Source organism: Staurois parvus, unplaced genomic scaffold, assembly GCF_062004578.1.
Source record: "Staurois parvus isolate SC_StPar_1 unplaced genomic scaffold, SC_StPar_1.0 ptg001281l, whole genome shotgun sequence".
In the NCBI taxonomy this organism is placed as follows: Eukaryota; Metazoa; Chordata; class Amphibia; order Anura; family Ranidae; genus Staurois; species Staurois parvus.
In genome coordinates, this window is record NW_028319077.1 from 872,255 (window position 1) to 891,613 (window position 19,359).

Consider the following 19,359-nt stretch of genomic DNA (forward strand, 5'->3'; position numbering starts at 1 on the left):
AGAGCCCATTCATTTGAATGGACTCCCGTGCCCGTGACACGCTGGGAAGAAGTCCCTGCACTTCTTCCGAAAACGCAACCCGCACGGGAACCTCGGTTCCCAGTACAGTTGCATTTTTCAGTACGGGCGGCGTGCCATTAGAAATAATGGCACCCGCCCGCGGGTCTGCATTTCTCTGTGCGGGTGTTGTGGCCGCACGGATTTGTGTGCGGATTCCACAGCGGCACCACCCGCACAGATGTGAACCTAGCCTTCATGGACTTAATACTGCAGGAGGGAGAAGGGAGAAATACTACTATTCCATATGTTGGGTCCTGAGATAGCAGGGTGGCAAATGTGGCTGGTAGCATCCTAGTAGACAGACAGCCACTAATAAGGGGAGCCTGTAGGTAGTGGGAGTAGAAGGGAGATGCTACAAAAAGCAAAAGGAAAATAGGAAGCAGGACGAAAGAGAAGGTAGAGATGGAGGAGTGAAAGAGAAGGCAAGGTCCCAGGAGGGGTGGAATCAAGGAGGCCCAGCAGGGCCTTAGACATGCACTAAAAGTAGTTAAGGCGATAATTACATTTTGTCAGTCAGCTGGGAGGTAATGGTCTACCCATGGTCTTCATAAACGTTCATACTTCTTAACCCTGTCTAGCAGGACTTCTTTGACCTCAGCATGTATCATGGCCCTGGTAATTCTATATTTGGTTCCTGTAATACTGAGATGTGGCATTTTCTATGCCTTTGCAATGGTTTGCTTTACTGCGGTAGTGACCTGCTGGAGGAGTCTGGATTGTTGTCCAGTCACATCTAAAGGTTTTTAGTTAAGTAGAGCCATGGCCGGTTCTATGTCCAAAGGACAGCTAAACAGGGTAGAGAGGATACGAAAAATTCTTGCCCAAAAAGGATTGAAACAATGGACAAGAACACCAAATATGATGGTGGGTGCCAACATCTGGACAGCCATGGAAACCAGAGGGGAGGGTAGGGCAGTTGAAATTTAGCCATCCAAGCAGGGGCCAGGTACCACCTGATAATTACATTCTAATTTGTTTCTAAGGCCACTATATTATGCAAAGCCAACTTGATTTTTTTTTAAGTCCGCAAACGTGCAAACTACAACGAAAAACCCGTAAGTGATCACAAAAAAAGTGCAAGTGCGAACACCACACGAAAAAGTGCACTTAGGGGTGTGTTTGTCCTACCACCGAGAGGGTTGGACCGTTCGCCTGATCCCCCGGGGCACGAAGCTCCTGACAGGGACAAGGTTCCCATTTGGTCCTCCTGGCCAAAAGGCCTGGTGGACCACCGTTCCTTATGCCCAGCCGAAGCCGGACATCCAGTACTAGGCGAGGGGGTTCTCCCGAAGAGAAAACCCCCTAGGGATCAGGGGAGGAAGGAACCGTATGGCCACACATCCTCCCCCTAGACTTCAGGTAAGGCCCGAGGACCCACACCCTCCATCCGTGAAAAACACACACATAAGAACAGAAAAAGTGACAAAATGTGGGAGTGGTAAATAAATAAAAAATAAAAAAGTGGTACCGTGCCTAATAGTGCACAGACCAGGCCCTGAGGCCTGTAGCAAAAATTGCCCCGGACTTAGCCAAAAGACCTGGTCCTTAGGGCGCTGTGCAAAAAGAAGTGAAAAACAGTGGCCATGTGTCATCTTCACACCGTGGGGTCCCACACCCAAGTGTTACTAGTGACACCCCTGGGAGCGTCTTCCCCAGGGGGCACTGAGTTTGCGGACTTTTTGCGTCCCCAGCCCCAGGCCAGACCAAGGTAGATCCGTCCAAATCAGGAGGTACTGGGTCTTTCCAGTCTTCCCAGAGGAATTACTCCCAAGGCCCCAGAACGAATCATGGCGCTCCCTGGTTTCTGTCCCTCCGGTACTAGCCTTCCGGACCCCCATCATACCAGTGAGGGTACTATACAACAACCATCCCCGCAAAGCTAGAATGGTCGGGAGCACCCCCACTGGACACTGATAAGAACAGATACTACACTTGATCTTAGCCAAAAGGCCGAGAAGCGATGCAAAGCCAACTTGATAGGAGATCAAATGTTAGACCAGTCCTTGGTGTCCATCTGGAGACCTAAGTCTTGCTCCTGTGTATATATTATCCATCCACAGCACTGTCATAGCCAGAGAACTTTACATCCAAGGCCTCAATCATCATACGTGAACGCGCTCATAGTTCTACTGTGTGAAGTTCACATGCTATAGCCTGTCGACTTTTGTCTTGCTTTGAGATCAATGTGCCCCTCCAATGGCCTCATCCTCAAACATGGCTGTTTAACAAGGACTTTCTCAAAGTCACTATTTGCATATACATATGCATAGACACCTGTCCCCACCCATGAGGAATCACCTGATTCTGATGATAGATTGTTCAGGCCCGCAACATTGCATCGAGAGACGTTGGGGGAGGGTGAACATGTACTTCTTCTCCACTCCCTGGAGAAGAAGACACTTGGATAAGGTTCCAGGCAGCACTGGAGGTCACGCGGCTATGAAACCCGTATGAGATGCCATGGCAGCTACAGCTCTCAGAACTCATAGACATTTCCTACCAATTTGCTTCAAGACAGGTCCTCTAGGGGGGAAAAATGATGAAGCTGGTTAGCAATTGACATTCTGCACATTCCATAAATTGCTGTTCTTTTACATTAATCAGATTATCTCATCCCCGGAGTTCACCGACAATAGAGCTGCTACCGGGTTATAATTATCATTACCAGGACTTTATAATAACCAGCTTAGAGCGGAGGAGGGGCTAAACATATTCAAAAGTATACATGTAAAAAAAGAAAAATCAGTTTAACCCCCTCAGCTCCCACTCCTCTACACCCTTTATGGACCAGAGCGGTTTTTACATTTCTGCTATGGGCCTATCGATTGGACAATAACTTTGTCATTACTGAAGGTAACAAAGTAACATGGGAATTGTTTCTATTCAGCACAAACAAAGCTTACATAGTTACATAGTTGGAAAAGGTGAATAAAACAACAGTCCATCCAGTTCAACCTATGTGGGTGTGAACTCATGTCAAAAATCATAGCCCATATCCCTGTATATTGTGTTCGCTAAGATGCCCATCTAAGAATCATTTTTTTTTTAACCACTTCATGTATATAAACGCCAGACAGGAGCAATGCAGGGGCGGGTGGCCGTTTATAAATGGCCTCCCCGCTCCCAGCACCGCGATCCGATGCCTGCTGTGTCCTCCGGACACAGTGGAACACCGGCCGTTGTATGGGACCTCTGTGTGAGGTCCCGATCATGAGATTACTGATTGGCCAATCAGTGATCACGTGAGTAGTAAGCAAGATGTCACTTCTGACATCATTTCTTACTACTTGTGAAATTTGTGAATGATCACAGAGGTCACATGGTACAGGGCTATTCACAACAGTCTTGTACCATGTGACCAATCACAGCTCACACAGTATTCCTCAATGGCTGCAAGAAAGCAGCCAGAGAGAAAGAGAAATGATTGCTTTTACAGCCTTTATGGGTGTAAAAGCATTAAGTGTAAAAAAAAGAAAATTTCACCCCCCACAAGTAGTACAGTGTCACTATGGTGACACTGTACTGCTAGGGTGACAGTATGTAAAAAAAAAAAACATAAATAATAATACAAAAAAATAAAATAAAAATGTAAAAAACAAATTTGAAAAATTATAATTATTGGTTATAAACTAATTTGTTTTTTTTTTACTAAAAAGATAATGGAATAAATTTTGGCCAAGATTTACGAAGAAAGATTATTTATTTGCAAAATTTTATAAGAAAAACACTTTTTTCAAAATTTTTGGACTTTTTCATTTATTTAGCAAAAAAAAAAAAAATCCCAGTGGTGAACAAATACCACCAAAATAAAGTTTTATCTGTCTCAAAAAAATGCTAAAAATTCATATAGGTACAGTGTTGCATGACCGCGCAATTGTCATTCAAAGTGTGATAACACTGAAAGCTGAAAATTGGCCTAGCCTGGAAGGGGGTGAACGTGTCTGGACTGGAAGGGGGGGAAAGTGTCCGGACTGGAAGGGGGTGAAAGTGTCCGGACTGGAAGGGGGGGAAAGTGTCCGGACTGGAAGGGGGTGAAAGTGTCCGGACTGGAAGGGGGTGAAAGTGTCCGGACTGGAAGGGGGGAAAGTGTCCGGACTGGAAAGGGGGAAAGTGTCCGGACTGGAAGGGGGTGAAAGTGTCTGGACTGGAAGGGGGTGAAAGTGTCCGGACTGGAAGGGGGGAAAGTGTCCGGACTGGAAAGGGGGGAAAGTGTCTGGACTGGAAGGGGGTGAAAGTGTCCGGACTGGAAGGGGGTGAAAGTGTCCGGACTGGAAGGGGGTGAAAGTGTCCGGACTGGAAGGGGGGGAAAGTGTCCGGACTGGAAGGGGGTGAAAGTGTCCGGACTGGAAGGGGGTGAAAGTGTTCGGACTGGAAGGGGGGGAAAGTGTCCGGACTTGAAGTGGTTAAACTCTCAATACTTCCCGCGGACACCACCGATTGTGGAAGTGAGTTCCACATCCTTATCGCTCTGACAGTGAAAGAGCCCCAAGCTTAATTGGTGATATAACCTTAGAAAAACGATTTCACTTTTTATGCAATCCATAGACAAAAAACATAAAAAAAACCACAAAGCAAAACATTTGTTTCTACTTTGATTGGTGTTAGTTGAAAAAATTATTGCTACTAGAGCCCCATCTCTCTGAATTATTTTTCTTCCTACAAATAAAGCACTGGCTTTCCACCCTATTGAAGAAAAGTCCTTACGAGGCAGCTGTCATTATTTGAGCACATTTGTGACTGTACATCTATCTCTCCCAAGCTGATATCTATTCTCTATTGAACAATTCCACCCACCATACTGACCATGCTTACATTTCCAAGGGGGAGAAGGACCTCTCATACATCAGGGATAGAAAGGACTGGCTGCAAATTTGGACCACGATAGTCTCCTGCCCAATTAATCTAAATACTACGGGGTCTGTGTTCAAAACCGTTACCAGGTAGTACATGGTTCTATCACGCGTAGCCCATCTTCAGCCATCTCATACTGGCTGGTGCTTTCATTGCTGCCCAAATCCTACCAATGTCTTCCATACCTGGTGGACATGTCCCATGCTCACATGGTTTTGGTCCAGGGTCCTGAAACTCATGCATTCCTTGTTCAACCAGTTTTTTTCCAGGGATCCCTGGTATACCTTGCTACACTTTAATGATCTGTCTGGTGCGTTGTGGCTTATTGTTAACTACTTATCCCTACAGGCTATAGATTTTGCTTACTATTTGATGTACTATTTCATACTATTTGATGTTTTGTATTCTTGGCAGCTACACTATATTGCCAAAAGTATTGGGCCTTTGTATATTGCCTTTACACACACATGAACTTTATTGGCATCTCAGTCTTAGTCCGTAGGGTTCAATATTGAGTTGACCCCGCCCTTTCCACACACATGACCTTTAATGGCCCCTCCCAGTCTTAGTCCGTAGGGTTCAATATTGAGTTGGCCCCGCCCTTTGCAGCTATAACAGCTTCAACTCTTCTGGGAAGGCCGTCCACAAGGTTTAGGAGGGTGTCTATGGGAAGGTTGGACCATTCTTCCAGAAGCACATTTGTCACGTCAGGCACTCATGTCGGGGGAGGAGGACAAGAAATTCTACAATTTTGGCCGTATTTAATATGTTTCAAACAGGGGTGGACTGACAACTTATGGGGCCCCCGGGCATTAGGGGATCATGGGGCCCATGTGTCTTTGCCCAAACTCAAAAAAGCCTATGAAAAAGGTACCAGGGGCATCTCAGGGGGCCCCCTACTGACCCCGGGCCCTCGAGCAGTGCCCGAGTTTCCAAATGGTCAGTCCACCCCTGGTTTCAAAATATATTTCAATATATATATATATATATATATATATATATATATATATTGAAATGTGGTTTTATTACAAAATATATGAAAAATATTTTTAAAAATAAACTTTCAAATATACTGTATGTCTTTAAAAATACAAATCTACATTTTTGGAATGCATTTTACAAATATATGTAAACATATATGTTAAAATTACTTTTTTATATGTTAAAAAAAATATTTAAAAATATTTATTTTTATATTATTAAAAATATTTTTCATATATTTTATAATATATAAAAATCACATTTCAAATGCAATATATATATATATAACGATATCTTGAAATATATTGAATATGGGTGAAATTGTAGTATTTCAAATATATGTCAATATATTTGGGAAGAATATTTTAAAAATATATTTCAAATATATTTTTCTTCCATATGGGAGACTAGCTTAGATACCAAACAGGAACTCTTTATTGAACAGAAAACACAGGTTTTTATGCCCTCCAGAGAAAAAGGGCCTGTCCCCTTATGAACAATAAAACAAATATTACACACTGAGATTGTGACGGGAGTCACTTTGGGTGGGGGGCCCATGGAATGCAGCTCACTTAGGAGATAGGTGGGGTTTGTGGATTGTTTAATGCCATGTGATTGCATTCCATTATTCTGTTGTGTGTCTTGCTTGGGAGCAAACTATTATGGGATGTATGTGTTTGTGTATTGGCTTGGTGGGGGGTGTTTCTGGCAGCCCTCCCTCCTGATGGGACAGTCTGCTAGAGTGTCTCTTGTTACTAAAGGTAGATTGCCCCGCCCTGTGTCATTATGCAGGGAGGGGGGGTTGTTCCCTTGAATGTATATATCTTGTATCTGTGTTAAAATAAAGTAGTCTATTTCCTGGTTTTACTTCAAGAGTGGTGTCTGTGGTCGGTGTTCGGACAGGGAAGCGGAAGTCTAACGGAAATACCCAAGCGCAGTCGGGGTCCGGTTCCGTTACAGAGATAAACATTCCACACTGATTAGCCAAGGAGGTGAAGCTGATATCAGTCTAATCCTACCATGTAGGCACCTCCAGAAGGACTTGCCAACAAACAATAGGTGACTCAATGACCTCAATGAACAATGGGAATGCGCACCCAGGAGGCACACAATGGGAGAAGATAGTTAACACACAACACCTTAATAAACAGATTAGAGCAAGAGTCCTCAGGTTGTTTTGCTGATTATATGGACATCTTCTTAGAGTCTCTGAATCTAGGAGGGGGGGGGGGGGGGGGGTTGAGGCAGTCAATGTTAGTTTGGGTAAGAGATGATCATCAGGAATTATAAAGAACCCTTCAGCGCTCACACAGAAGATGGAAATAATTATTATATGAATTAAGATATACCAGAATGTGAGCAAAATGAATTAAGAGGGAGTAGAGGAAATAAAAGGAACACTACTGCTTTTCTCTACACTTACCCGGCGCCCTGCTTGTCGTTCCTTTTGCAATGTTAGTTTGGGCGCAGAGACCCCAAATCTGTATCCTGGTCCGTCTGTGTGTTTTGGGGAGACATGGACTTGAATCCGAAGTAAACTACTCTAAAGGTCCCCCTCCCCCCAGGCACACATGGAAGAATAGAGCCCCCTCAGATGCCACGGCCATGGTCAGTAGGCAAGAGGCTAGCCTGCAGTCTCCTCCAAAAGCCCCCGTCTCAGTTGGGTCTGTCACAAGAGTCGTACAGGGGATCCGTTCTAGTAATTGCCCCCCTGCCACACCCACCACTTCCTGCGCACCATATGTTTGCTCCTGCTGCCCAGCTCTTCCCCCATGTGCCCCCATCGTGCTGCTGGCTTCCCTCCTCTCCTTTCCATCGGCAACTGCAAGCTAATGATAGGATCCTTCAGCATGGAGAGTGGGGGAAGGGTCCAATAAATATGTCACATTTACCAGCCCTTTCCTTTCTTGAATGAACACAGTGAGTGCTCAGTATTGATCACCCACTGTGTTCATTCAGAACTGAAGCATAGTAAACTGTGTTTCTGGGGGGCAGCCTGTCAGGTTGGCCGTATGGGGCCCTGTGGTTTCCACAGGCAGGCAGAAGGATAGGGCATACTACATATGCCTTGTGTACTTCTAAGAGGTTTTATTGGGCATGTGTAGCACACCCAGTGTCTGCAAGTGGTTAATAATGTAAGATTAAAGGTAAACTCCAGTCAAAGCTAAAAACCTACAACACTTCGCCAATTTAATTTATTTTTACCATTTTGGTGAAACCATGCACTGGAGTCAATGGGAAGGTAAAGTAAGGTGGCTGAAGGTGATTATTAATGTCTCCTAAACTGATAATTAAGTGGATTATTTTGGTGTATTTTTTGTGACTTTAATACATGAATGTATTTGTGTTTTATTTTTTCATTTCATTCTTTATATATTATAAATAAATGAATGAATGAAATTCACCACAAAAAGGAAAACACAGACAGCCATTACTGTGTACTTTTTTTAAGTTACCTTTTTTTCCTTACTTTCCACATTCCTCCCCACATGCAAGAAAAATATATTTGAAATATATTTAAAAAATATTCTTCCCAAATATATTGACATATTTGAAATAGTACAATCTTGGCCATATTCAATATATATATATATATATATATATATATGTATATATATATATATATATATATATATACACACACACACTGTATGTAGAAATGCATTTTTATTAAAAAAACATATGAAAAATATTTTTAAAAATACATTTTCAAATATACTGTATGTCTTTAAAAATACAATTCTACATTTTTGGAATGCATTTACAAATATATGTAAAAATATATGTTAAAATGACTATTTTATATGTTGAAAAAAAAAATCTGAAGAATATATTTTAAAAATCTATATATTTTTACAAATATTTTTCATATATTTTGCAATACATAAAAAATGCATTTCAACATGCAGTGTGTATGTATGTATGTATGTATGTGTGTATGTATGTATGTATGTGTGTGTATATATATATATATATATATATATATATATATATATATATATATATAATATTATTACTATTTATTTAATTTTTTTAAATATATTTTAAAATATATTGAATATGGCCAAAATTGTAGCATTTCAAATGTATGTCAATATATTTGGGAAGAATATATTTTGAATATATTTTTCTTCCATATGGTTTACAACCCCCCTCCTTTCCTCATTGAATGCTGTTAGCATGATATTGGCATCAGAGACACCGCTCTCTCCTGGTTCTCGTCCTATCTATCCCAACGCTCCTTCAGCGTTTCCTACAACGGTGCCACCTCCTCCTCACTCCCCCTCTCTGTTGGGGTCCCCCAGGGCTCTGTCCTTGGACCCCTTCTCTTCTCCATCTACACCTCCTCCCTTGGCAAACTCATACACTCCCACGGCTTCAATTACCACCTTTATGCTGATGATACTCAAATCTACCTATCCACCCCTCACCTCACCCCCACATTCTCCGCCCGCATCACCCACCTCCTAAACGACATCTGACTGGATGTCGCTCCATTTCCTCAAACTCAACCTCTCCAAAACTGAGCTTCTCATCTTCCCCCCAGCCCGCGCCCCCCCCCCCCCCCATCCTTTCCATCACTACCAACAACACCACCATCAATCCCGCCCAGCAAGCCAAGGTCCTTGGCGTCATTCTGGACTCAAACCTTTCCTTTCAACCTCATATCAAATCTCTCACAAACACATGCAGACTCCACCTCTGGAACATCTCCAAGATACGCTCCTTCCTCACCCCAGACACCACTAAACTACTCGTACACTCCCTGATTATCTCACGCCTGGACTACTGCAACTCCCTCCTCACCGGCCTACCCCAGTGCAGGCTCTCCCTGCTTCAGACCATCCTGAACTCAGCGGCCAGACTCATCCACCTCACCAGCCGCTCCACCTCTGCCACCCCCCTCTGCCTCTCCCTCCACTGGCTCCTCATTGCCCAACGCATTAAATTCAAATTGCTCACCCTGACCTATAAGGCCATTCACAACACTGCCCCTAACTACCTCACCGACCTGATTCCCAGGTACCACCCTACCTGTACCCTTCGCTCTTCACAGGACCTCCTTCTATCTTGCTCCCTGGTCTCCTCCTCCCACGCACGACTGCAAGACTTCTCCAGGTCCTCCCCCATCCTCTGGAACTCACTACCCCAATCCATCAGACTGTCACCTTCCCTCCTCACCTTCAGGCGCTCCCTGAAAACCCACCTCTTCAGGGAAGCCTACCCCACCCTCACCTAACAGCCGCTGCCCTTCCCTCCTCCTACCACTCCATCCTCCACAGCCGTTTCCTCCTGTGCCTCTACCCCCTCCCTCCTAGATTGTAAGCTCGAAAGAGTAGGTCCCTCTTACCCCTTGTGTACTGTTTGATGCTACTGTTCTGTTTCATGTATTGTCCCCCCTCTATTGTACAGCGCTGAGCAAACCCTTTGGCGCTATATAAACTCGATAAATAAATAAATAAATAAATATTAACATACTGTAGCTTGGACCCCTGCACATTCACAGCTTTTTTGCTATGGGGACACCAACCCACATCACTGGATGTGTTGGATGTTTGATTCTTTTTTTTTTTTGTTATATAAATTTAAAAAAATGCCAGCTAACCCTCACAAACTGTGTAGAAATGCAGTTTCAGCACCAAGGATAGCAACCGCCGGAAGCCTCACCTGCAGGGTATACACAGCATACTATTTCTCACAGATATTGTACAAATGAGAATCAATGATGGTTCATCAGCTGCTGCATCTCCCCGGTGGACATTTATCCTTTTGTAAATTGGGTGAATGTGATAGTGAAAGCAGGGTGAATGCCTTCAATTCCTACTGACTCATTACTGACTTGGCTCCATAAATAGAGCCCTTATGCAGGACCTACATGGGTCCAATTCCAATTGATTTTCCATCCGAAATTCGAAAACGTTGTTCACTTGGTAATCCGATGGTGCCATCAATGATTTTGAAAATCGGCCAACCGAATCGTAAAGTTCACCCCATATAACAGGCAAAACTTCTGTTCCTTCCAGGTCATGGCTCATGTGCATATTCTTTTCGGAAAAACGATAGCATAATTTGACCATCATTGAGTCGAAAATCTGTAATTTTTCATGAATTTTCCAACATGCCCGATCACCGAAAAGGGGAGGAACCACGAAAATCAGCCAGTGCCATTGACCCACTAACAGAGCGAAAATCGGCCGATTATTCTTAGGTGCGATTTTCAGACGAAAACTCAGTTGAATTTCGTCCCATGTATGGCCGGCATTAGACTCCATAAAGCCACTATGGGATTGATTAACTAAAACTGGAGAGTGCAAAATCAGGTGCAGCTGCGCATGGCGGCCAATCAGCTTCTAACTTCAGCTGGTTCAATTAAACTTTGGCAAAAAACTTGAAAGCTAATTGGTTTCTATGCAGAGCTGCACCAGATTTTGCACCCTCTGGTTTTAGTAAATCAACCCCTAAGTGCCAACAGTATGAAGGAAAAAAGGTAAACTGAAGTTTACATTCAGTTTGTTTCGTAACACTATGGCCCTGCTTCACATGTGACATTTTTTTAAAGAGGTCCAATCAGACAACTGTTACCCAGCAAAGCCCTCTGGCACCAGAAACCACCACTGGCTGATTCCATGAAGGTCCAAGGGCAAGGGGTCACTTCTATCGTATTATGCCTCCAACAGAAAGAACACTCTACAACAAGGGTGGCTTGGCTTTAGATATTCTTTATTATTTATTTATTTATTTATTTATCGAGCTTATATAGCGCCAAAGGGTTTGCTCAGCGCTGTACAATAGAGGGGGGACAATACATGAAACAGTACAGTAACATCAAACAGCACACAAGGGGTAAGAGGGCCCTACTCTTTCGAGCTTACAATCTAGGAGGGAGGGGGTAGAGGTACAGGAGGAAACGGCTGTGGGGGATGGAGTGGTAGGAGGAGGGAAGGGCAGCGGCTGTTAGGTGAGGGTGGGGTAGGCTTCCCTGAAGAGGTGGGTTTTCAGGGAGCGCCTGAAGGTGAGGAGGGAAGGTGACAGTCTGATGGATTGGGGTAGTGAGTTCCAGAGGATGGGGGAGGACCTGGAGAAGTCTTGCAGTCGTGCGTGGGAGGAGGAGACCATGGAGCAAGATAGAAGGAGGTCCTGTGAAGAGCGAAGGGTACGGGTAGGGTGGTACTTGGGAATCAGGTCGGTGAGGTAGTTAGGGGCAGTGTTGTGAATGGCTTTATAGGTCAGAGTGAGCAGTTTGAATTTAATGCGTTGGGCAATGGGGAGCCAGTGGAGGGAGAGGCAGAGGGGGGTGGCAGAGGTGGAGCGGCTGGTGAGGTGGATGAGTCTGGCAGCTGAGTTCAGGATGGTCTGAAGCGGGGAGAGCCTGCACTGGGGTAGGCCGATGAGGAGGGAGTTGCAGTAGTCAAGGCGTGAGATAATCAGGGAGTGAACGAGTAGTTCAGTGGAGTCTGGGGTAAGGAAGGAGCGTATTTTGGCGATGTTGCGAAGGTGGAGCCTGCATGTATTTGTGAGTGATTTGACATGAGGTTGGAAGGAAAGGTTTGAGTCCAGAATGACGCCAAGGACCTTGGCTTGCTGGGCGGGATTGATGGTGGTGTTGTTGGTAGTGATGGAAAGGATGGGGGGGGGGGGGCATGGGAAGGGGGAAAGACGAGAAGCTCGGTTTTGGAGAGGTTGAGTTTGAGGAAATGGAGCGACATCCAGTCAGAGATGTCATTTAGGAGGTGAGTGATGCGGGCAGAGAATGTGGGGGTGAGGTGAGGGGTGGATAGGTAGATTTGAGTATCATCAGCATAGAGGTGGTAGTTGAAGCCGTGGGAGTGTATGAGTTTGCCAAGGGAGGAGGTGTAGATGGAGAAGAGAAGGGGTCCAAGGACAGAGCCCTGGGGGACCCCAACAGAGAGGGGGAGGGAAGAGGAGGTGGCGCCGTTGTAGGAAACGCTGAAGGAGCGTTGGGATAGATAGGACGAGAACCAAGAGAGAGCGGTGTCTCTGATGCCAAGGGAGAGTAGTTTATTAAGGAGGAGGGGGTGGTCGACTGTGTCAAAAGCCGCAGAGAGGTCTAGGAGGAGGAGGACAGAGTAGTCGCCTTTGGCTTTGGCGGTTAGTAGATCGTTGGTGATTTTGAGGAGGGCAGTTTCGGTGGAGTGTAGGGGACGGAAGCCGGACTGTAGTGGGTCAAGGAGGTTGTTGTCAGTTAGGTGGGCGCTTAGGCGATCGTAGACCAAGCGCTCAAGGAGCTTGGACATGAGTGGCAGCAGGGAAATTGGTCTGAGGTTGTTGAGGTCAGTGGGGTCCAGGGAGGGCTTTTTGAGTATGGGGGTGATGTGCGCATGTTTTAGGGGGGAGGGGAAGACGCCAGTAGCGAGGGAGAGATTGAAGATGTGGGTAAGGGAGCGGATGAGGGAAGAGGGGGGTGACCGGAGGAGTTGAGAGGGGATAGGGTCCAGGGGGCAGGTAGTGAGGCGGGCTTCTGAGAAGACTCTGGTGACTTCCTCAGTGGTAGTAGGGCTGAAGGAGTGCAGTGATGGGGGGGTTACGGTAGGCAGGGCCTTGGGTGTGGTGGGGGGCAGTGCCGTTGCAAGGTCAGAGGAGGGGAGAGATGAGAGGGTGATGGAAGGGGAGAGGCTAGATGGGGAGGTAGACTGCAAGTTGACTATGTCCTTGCGGATTGCGTCAATCTTGCTATGGAGATGAGTGGCAATCTCGTGGGCGGTAAGTGAGGTACTGAGTGGAGGAGGGGGGGGAGAGAGCAGGGAGTTGAAGGTGGAGAAGAGTCGGCGAGGGCAGTTTGAGAGGGTGTTGATCAGGTCAACGAAGTAGGCCTGCTTGGCGGCGTGGAGGGAGGAGGTGTAGGTGAGGAAGGCAGATTTGTAGAGGGAGAATGCATGAGGGGACCTGGTTTTGCGCCATAGTCTCTCCAGCGCACGACTGCGACGTTTGAGGCATTTAGTGTGGTCGTTCTGCCATGGTTGGAGCGGTCTGGGTTTGATGTTGCGTGTGGTTAGGGGTGCCAGAGAGTCTAGGGTGGCTGATAGTGAGTCGTTGTACGCGGTGGTGGCTAGGTCAGGACATGACAGTGGAAGGATGCTGTCGTGCAAGCGGTCGGCAGCCGAGTGGAGGGGGGCCGGGTGCAGGTTGCGGAGGTTGCGGCTGGTGATGGTTTGGCGCACTGGGGGGGGGGAGTTAGGGGAAGGGGAGATGGAGAACGTGAGGAGGTGGTGGTCGGAGAGAGGGAAGGGGGTGTTAGTGAAGTGGTTAAGGGTACTGAGGTGGGAGAAGACGAGGTCCAGGGTGTTCCCATTGATGTGGGTGGAGGATTGAGTGTGTTGTGTGAGCGCGAAGGAGGTGGTTAGGTGGAGGAATTGAGAGGTAGCTGGGGTGTGGTCGTTGATGGGGATGTTGAAGTCCCCGAGGATGATGGTCGGTAGCTCAGAGGAGAGGAAGAAGGGAAGCCAGGCGGCGAAGTCATCCAGGAAGCGGGCTATGGATCCGGGGGGCCTGTAGATCACTGCGATCCTTAAGGGGGTGGGTGAGAAGAGCCGGATGCAGTGAGCCTCGAAGGAGGAGAAGGTTAGGGAGGGGGGGTTAGGGAGGACCTGGAAGGTGCTCAGCGGTGATAGGAGCAGGCCGACACCACCACCTTTGTGACCGCCCAGTCTTGGTGAATGGGACCAGATGAGACCTCCATGAGAGAGTGCCGCAGGGGAGGTAGAGTCGGTGGCCTGTACCCAGGTTTCGGTGATGGCTAGGAGGTTGAGGGAGCGGGAGATAAAGAGGTCATGGATGGCAGTTAGTTTGTTGCAAACCGAGCGGGCGTTCAGAAGTGCAACCGAGAGAGGGGGGATGGATGTGGGGAGGAGGTGCACAGGTATGAGGTTGAGGGGGTTGCGGCGGCTGGCGGGAGCAGGGGGGTCCCTGGAGGGGGGGAGAGGTGGTGAGGGGCCAGGGTTCGGGGAGATGTCCCCAGCGGATAGGAGAAGGAGAAGGGTGAGGAGGGTGGCATGGGAATGGGTATGATAGAGTTCTCATACACTTTTCCCCTACCTTCCTAAGTAGGGCTAGCCCACCCCTCCTCTAAAGCCAGCTTCTTGATCCGATGCCCATGCATGTGCAGTTCAGCCTCATAGGCTTCTTTGGGGCTGGAAGATGGATAGGAGCCAATCCATCTACAAGCCCCTTGGGGTCTATGAGGCCAAACTGAGCTAATGTGAGCATTGGGTCAAGAAGCTGTCTGAGGATTGTAAAACAATGCCCGGGCCCTCGGAGGAAGATCTAAGTTCAAATTTAGAGTTGGGGGGGGCTACACCTGCTTAAGGGGTGGAGGCAGAAGGGCAAAGAATCTTTACACATGAAGATATACTAAAATATGGACTTTCGCCCCACTCTTACCACCACATCAGTTCCCTTGTGGGTCCTTTCATTTAATGGACAATTTCAAAGGCCAATAGTGAAGAAGGCAACTAGAGGTGGGGCTGAGCTTGACTTTTACAAGAAAGGTTGAAATTTGCACTTGCCTTCCTCTGGCAGGTTTTTGTTGTTGTGTCCTACCTTGAGGCAGGGGCGGACTGACCATTCGGAAACTCGGGCACTGCCCGAGGGCCCAGGGTCAGTAAGGGGCCCCATGAGATGCTCCTGGTACCTTTCATAGGCTTTTTTGGGTGTGGTTTGAGTGTGGGCGAGCACACAGGGGCCCCATGACCCCTATTGCCCGGGGGCCCCATGAGTTGTCAGTCTTCCCCTGCCTAGAGGTCATTTGCTCTCACTTAGTCCCCATGATACATGCGCAGTTTGGCCTCATAGACGGCTATGGGGCTCGTGGTTGGATAGGCGCTGAGCTGTCTACACGTCTTTATGGGTCTATGTGGCCAAACTGCGCACATGTGGGCATTGGGTCAAGAAGCTAATTGAAGAATGTAAACAATGTTGGAGCCTCAGAGGAAGATCTAAGAATAGCAATTTGGGGGAGGGTGGGCTACACCTGCTTAGGGAGTGGGGGCAAAAGGGTAAGTACACTCCCTTTTCACCACATCAATTTCCCTGTCGGTCCTTTAAGTTAACGGACCATCTCAATGACCACTAGGGAGGTTTGGAACGGAAGTGAAAGTGGGGCCAAGCTTGACTTTTATGGGGGAGGTTGAGATGTGCATAAAACTTCACAAAATCCCCTGCCATGTATTTCTTGTTGTGTCCTACGTAAACATTGTTTCCTTTCACTTCCTGTCCCAATGACACATGCGTAGTACTGCCCCATAGACTTGAAGACAGATCCATCTAAAAGCCCCTGTGGGTCTATGGGACCAAACTGAGCATACGAGGATATTGGGTAAAGATGTTGGCTGGGGGATATAAAACATTCCTGGTCCCTCAGAGCAAGATCTATTTAGGAATAGCAATTTGGGAAAAGGTGGGCTACATCTACTTATGGGATGGGGTAAAAGGGTATCTCACTTTGTGTGAAACTTTCCTTACCCTTTAAGATATATTGACATTTTGACCTTAGCCACAACCCTTCCCACCACATTAGCTATTGTTGTTGTGGGGCTTTAATGTAAAGGATGGCTTCAGTGACCAGGGAGGCTCAGAAGGAAGGCAGAGGTGGGACCAAGCTTGATTTTTCTTTTTACGGGAAGGTTGAGATTTGCTAGTAACTTAATCAGACCCTTTGTCAGGTATTTCAGTTGCATCCTACTTGGGGGTGATTTCCTCTCACTTCCTGTCCCTAAGACAGTCGGTGGATCACTCTTTTACGGAATGTCACCAGAACAGAAGGTGAGGAGGGATACAAACAGCTAAAATTGTAAAAAAAAAAAAAAAGTAAAAACCAACAATTGCTCAAATCCACTGTAGCCAAAATTACCAAGTTCTTTTTGATTGACTATGACACCCATAGTGTTTTCGGCACTGGAGTCCAAAAAGCCTTATAAAGCCATGAAACACATTTTATTTGGTGAAATAATGAAACCATTCTTAGACATATAAAGCTGAGCACCCCTGCCGATTGGACCATCAATGGGCTTTTTCCCAGACTCCTCTAGAACTTACGGATTCCGTAAGGCCTGCCTGAGAATCCCATAACCCAGGACAGGAACCCCCAAGGCATAAAGAATGATCTCCTGAACCCTTATCCTGCATGGAGACAGGTTTTCTCCACCCTAGTAGGTTGCATGTTTTCCACAGCTTTGGGTGACTGCACCCTCAACCATTATAAGTAATTTTTTTCAACTCTTTTCTTCCCACTGATGAATTACTTTCCTAGTTTTCTACCTTTTTTGAAGCAATAGTAACACACACCCCTGACAGGCCCCACACTGGAGGGGGCATTGGGATACTCCAAATTCAGGGCACGGAGAAAGCAGAGGAAACTCATTGCCTTGTCTACATCCTTCAGAACAATTCCCCTCTTAGCAGAACATAGGAAAACAAGCAACCTTGTGACTCTGAGCAATGGTACAGTCCCAATTCAGCAGCACTGGAGCAAATGCTCAAAGAGTTACAGTAGAGAATAGTCAGGAGCAGGGGCGGACTAAAAACTCATGGGGCCCCCTGGCAATAGGGGATCATGGGGCCCCTGTGTCCTTGCCCAAACTCAAAAAAGCCTATGAAAAAGGTACCAGGGGCATCTCATGGGACCCCTTACCGACCCCAGGCCCTTGGGCAGTACCCGAGTTTCCAAATGGTCAGTCCGCCCCTGGTCAGGAGGATCCCACACAAAGACAAATACTCACAATGTCCCTGTATACTTGGATATCTGCATCCAGTATCGGCCAGACACTTCACGCCAGATCCTCAGTGAATCCCCTTTCATTGGCTCCAGCTCCTTTCACAAAGTAGGCCCCCCCAACTCCCACTGAGCTGGGACCTTGACGAACTTCCTGTAGACTTCAGCTACCCAGCCCAGAAAGGCAGCAGCCCTTCAGGCTGGAGTCTTCTCCTCCTCGACAAGAATCCTGCTGCTCCAGGCCCCAGATTATTTATGCATTGCTCATCTTCTTCCCCAGGGATTGGGTGACACCACATGAATATTCAGGCCCAGGGTCTGCTTCTTCCAACCCACTGCATTCTAGAATCCACTAAAAGGCAGTGGGAAGCATTTGAGTCTGCATCTAATGAGACTCAGAACAGCCACGAACAATCACACACCTCTTCAATGGTTACAGAGGAGCCAAAGAAATTTTACCTGAACCCAGGGGAGGACTGACAACTCATGGGGCCCCCGGACAATATTAGATCATGGGGCCCCTGCGTCCTTGCCCACACTCAAAGCACACCCAAAAAAGCCTATAAAAGGTACCAGGGGCATTTCATGGGGCCCCTGCGTCTTTACACACACTCAAAGCACACCCAAAAAAGCCTATAAAAGGTACCAGGGGCATTTCAGGGGGCACCTTACTGACCCCGGGCCCTCGGGCAGTGCCCGAGTGCTTGAATGGTCAGTCCGCCCCTGCCTGAACCTCTCTAGCAACCTATTCTAGGCTGGGTGATACACAAGATATGCTTTTTGAAGCAATTTACTACAAGGGCTCTCCCGCTTCCCTCCTGTCTTTTCTGATGGACCCCCGAATCACACCAGAGACCCCTGGACAACTTCTTAAGACCAAACCCTTCAGGCCAACGACTGACCACCACACCCGAGACCTTATCAATCGTGTAATTCACACTTATTTTCACATAGTTTAGATAAGCTATGTAACATTTAAAGTTTCTTGTTTGTCGAGCACAAAACTTCCATCGTCTTCAGAACTCTCTCCGTTCCATCTATCATCTGCCTACGAGGCAGCTCTTGAGTTTTCGGTCTTTGCGGACAACCGGTCCGAAAAAGCGCGTTCAGATTGCCACTTGAGAGATGGAGCGAGGAGGTGGGATGGGAAGTGGCTTCCATTAACACCGCTTATCATGTTCCTCTAATGAGTTCCCCGTCTTCGGAAAGATTACTACCTCCTCTAATCCGCAATCCAAGTCTTGACGTCCAAATTACGAGCGAGAAGACAAACTACTTCAATTCCTCTCGTGATTAATGCGGGAGAGAAGGATGGAGGGATGAAGGGAGAGTGGGCGGACCGCCCTGTCATTGCACTCCGGGTTGGGAAGTCAGGCGCGGCGGGGGAGGGGGGGAGAGATGAGTGTGAAGAATATTTGGGGCCATTATCTGCGTAGGACTTGTTAGAGCTGAAAGCCCGGCTGTGACTTGTTCTCAAATTATTTTAGGCAGCACCCTGTTAGTGAGAGGACCTGCGAGAGTGTGAATCCCTAATTTCCTCGCAGAACCGCCATAAAGGCTGATTAGCGCGGCCAGGGATGCTGTAATTAATGATTAAGACACTTGCGAGTTGTACTTGTAGATTTCAGTATCAGAACACGGAGATAATCAGATTTTTCTGTTCCATTTTTCCTCCAACGATCTTTAAGAATTTTTTTTTTTTTTTTTGCTGTAGTTCAGAATTTGCGTGCCGGATGATT

The 19,359-nt window shown here is 46.9% G+C and overlaps 1 pseudogene; it reads right to left on the reverse strand.

Annotated features, from left to right (window-relative positions):
• Positions 1-1,906: 1,906 nt before the first annotated feature.
• LOC149437636 (U2 spliceosomal RNA) lies at positions 1,907-2,022 on the reverse strand (annotated as a pseudogene).
• Between the last annotated feature and the right edge of the window lie 17,337 nt (positions 2,023-19,359).